Below are 4,072 nucleotides of genomic sequence, written 5' to 3'. Positions count from 1 at the left end.
CACTGTATTGTCAACCAAATCAGCTAGCAACCTGACTTGTATGTCAACCAATCAGCTGAGCAACCTGACTTGTATGTCAACCAATCAGCTGAGCAACCTGACTTGTATGTCAACCAATCAGCTGAGCAACCGGACTTGTATGTCAACCAATCAGCTGAGCAACCTGACTTGTATCTCACGTCTTTTGTATCGTGTCTTTGAACCAAAGAATTCTTAAATTCCTCATCAATCCAGGGGCCCTAACAGTTCTTACAGGTAGATTATTAACAGGTGCTGGTCAACGACTGGCAGGAATATTTCTACAAATACTTCCAGTGCTGCATCTGGATTTAATACATCTTCAACAGAAGAGTCCTGGGAAAACATATTGTATGATCTCTTATAAACTTTAGGCCCAACCTTTGTCACTTTGACTTTCCTCGTTATTGCCACAATGTCACGGTCACTACAGCCAATGGGAACTGATGTTGTTTTGGTGCAAAGCTCTGTAGCGTTAGTGACGACATGATCAATACAAGTGGATGTCACAGATCCAACAATATTGGTATGACAGGCATTAGTCACAGTTGAGAGGACAGCTAGATGATAACCAGTCAATGTTCAGGTCCCCCAGAAAGTAGACCTCTCTATCAAGCATCGTACACATATTAATCCAAATCCTGACTGACTTAGTGGCCTAATATAATATGTTAAAGCCTAGATACTATACAGGTGTCTGTTTGAGTCAACAAAGCAGTTGACTAAAGTGGGCTAAAGCTGCACTTCATCACTGCACTTCATCTCTAAGACAGGACTGGCCTGGTCCACTGTCACTGTGCAAGTAAACTCAGGGCGTGGGAGAGGGCAGAACCAAAAGAGTCAAAGATTTACCCATAAATAGAGTTATCCATAGAGATTGGGATTGGAAATTTGGAGCTAAAATGGAGGATAGTTTGCAAAACTCTTATGTATATCTACGGCTTGCCATTGTAAGTCGCTCTGGATAAGAGCGTCTGCTAAATGACTTAAATGTAAATGTAATGATAGAATCAGATCAGACTCCTACATTTTAAACACAAGACATGCTTTCTCTTTCTTTTCTCAATAACTGACGGCATAATTCTTCAATCGAAGACGGAACTAAAAACAGATAGCAGTAGAATCTATAACCAGGAAGAGACAGACAGCAGTAGAATCTATAACCAGGAAGAGACAGACAGCAGTAGAATCTATAACCAGGAAGAGACAGACAGCAGTAGAATCATAACAGGAAGAGACAGACAGCAGTAGAATCTATAACCAGGAAGAGACAGGCACAGCACTAGAATCCATAACCAGGAAGAGACAGACAGCAGTAGAATCTATAACCAGGAAGAGACAGACAGCAGATAGAAGCCATAACCAGGAAGAGACAGACAGCAGTAGAATCTATAAACCAGGAAGAGACAGACAGCAGTAGAATCCATAACCAAGAAGAGACAGACAGCAGTAGAATCCATAACCAGAAGAGACAGACAGCAGTAGAATCTATAACCAAGAAGAGACAGACAGCAGTAGAATCCATAACCAAGAAGAGACAGACAGCATAGAATCCATAACTAGGAGAGACAGACAGCAGTAGAACTTATAACCAGGAAGAGACAGACAGCAGTAGAATCCATAACCAAGAAGAGACAGACAGCAGTAGAATCTATAACCAGAAGAGACAGACAGCAGTAGAATCCATAACCAAGAAGAGACAGACAGCACTAGAATCCATAACCAGGAAGAGACAGACAGCAGTAGAATCTATAACCAGGAAGAGACAGACAGCAGTAGAATCTATAACCAAGAAGAGACAGACAGCAGTAGAATCTATAACCAAGAAGAGAGAGGAGAGCAGAGATATGGGGGAGGAGACATGAGAATGTCCGGAGCATAGCAATTATAACATCATTGTTTATGCTAGCTAATCTACTGTATGTCTAAAATAGAAGCATGTCTTGTTGTCTCTCTTTACATTCCCAGGAAATGAACATTCAGAAGGAGTATTTAAACGTGCTACTGCTAATTATCTACATAAGAGGAGGCTACTTCATGCAAATATTTGCATGATTGGTTGAGAGACAAATAAACAATCATCCTTCAGGGGTCTCATTGGTCAACAACTTCCTCAAAGTAACCTGATTGGTTGAATGCAAATCTAACCAGAGTGTTTCTTTCTGGTGGTCTCATCCAATCGTCCACATTGTCAACATTCAGGTCATGTTACCCTGCTCAGACATTGCATGCATCAACCAATGGTTGTATGCCACGTCATCGATTGTGCCGTCAGGCCCCAGATTGCTATAACACATGATAAGGTAAAATACCTATCAAGGCGTTGTAAGATCTGGCATGCGTCAGAAATGTCTGAGCAGGCTAACACATCATCAATGATCTGCTGATAAGAGTTTATACCACAGGAGGCTGGTGAGGGGAGGACGGCTCATAATAAAGTCCGGAACGGAGCGAATGGAACGGCATGAAACACCTGGAAACCATGGAAACCATGTGTTTGATGTTGCTGATATCATTCCACTGATTCCACTCCAGTCATTACCACGAGCCTGTCCTCCCCAATTAAGGGGCCACCAACCTCCTGTGGTTTATACAATGTATCCTCACTACGGCTTCAGACATATAGATATTACCGCAGGTAAAAAAGAAAGTTCCATCACTGGCTGTTTCAGGCCCCTGTTTCTTTACCATAAATAAAGTACGGAAACTTTTTCAGTGCAATCAGTGTACAGTACATGCAGCTATAGTATGAAGTTGACCATTGATATTGATAGCAATAAAAAAATCTGTGGTCTAGTACGTTAGATCAACAATTTGTCGTCAGAAACATTTTTGAAATATTCTGTACGTAAAAGTCCTTTTGAAGATGTGGCTTCAGAAAGTGCATATGAAGTTGGGCTCCACCCCTCAGAGTGCAATAATGCAAGACTGAGTGAGGTCTTGGTCTATTTCTGTTGTCGGAAAAGCTACCCCACTTCCTGTTTTTTTTATTTAACCTTTATTAAACTAGGCAAGTCAGTTAAGAACAAATTCTTATTTTACAATGACGGCCTACCCCGGTCAAACCCTCCCCTAACCCGGACGAAGCTGGGCCAATTTGGCTCCGCCCTATGGGAATCCCGATCACGGCCGGTTGTGATACAGCCCGGGATCGAACCAGAGTCTCTAGTGACGCCTCTAGCACTGAGCTGCAGTGCCTTAGACCGCTGCGCTACTCGGGAGCAAAGTCGACTTGTGAGAAAGCGCTCGGAAATTAAACTGTGTGGCATGACAGCGAGTTTTGAGAAGGTATCAAGAAAGTATGAAGAGAGAGATTTAGTATAACATGAAGGAAAATGAAATTGCGAATGTGTGAGATATATATATATATATAGAGAGAGAGAGAATTTGAGAGTGAGATAAATAGAGAGAGAGAGTGAGTGAGATAAAGAGAGAGAGAGAGAAAGATATGAAGAGGTATTATCAGTCAGAGATGGTAGGGGAAGTGGAGGAAGGTTGAAGGAGACTAATCGAGTGAGAGATAAAGAGAGAGAGAGAGATAAAGAGAGAAAGATAAAGAGAGAGAGAGAGAGATATGAAGAGGTATTATCTGTCAGAGACGGTAGGGGAAGTGGAGGAAGGTTGAAGGAGGCTAATCGAGGAAGCGTTAAAAGACAGCATGGCAGCAAACGCTTCGTTAAATCTCACTGTGACATTTAAAGGGCATTGTTAACATGTTGATCCTATGTATCTTAGTCCTCAGAGGGTAACAACACCTTTCCAATGTCCTCTACCTTAAAACCCCCTTAAGGAATAGAATGATCATCTTGTTCTAGAACAGAATGTGAGTCCTGGAACCCAGGGGACATGACTGAACCCTGGGGGACATGACTGAACCCCGGGGGACATGACTGAACCCTGGGGGACATGACTGAACCCTGGGGGACATGACTGAACCCCGGGGGACATGACTGAACCCTGGGGGACATGACTGAACCCCGGGGGACATGACTGAACCCCGGGGGACATGACTGAACCCCGGGGGACATGACTGAACCCCGGGGGACATGACTGA

The sequence above is a fragment of the Salvelinus sp. IW2-2015 genome, unplaced genomic scaffold (genome assembly GCF_002910315.2).
Source record: "Salvelinus sp. IW2-2015 unplaced genomic scaffold, ASM291031v2 Un_scaffold1853, whole genome shotgun sequence".
NCBI lineage: Eukaryota > Metazoa > Chordata > Actinopteri > Salmoniformes > Salmonidae > Salvelinus > Salvelinus sp. IW2-2015.
This window is presented reverse-complemented; position numbering follows the sequence as displayed.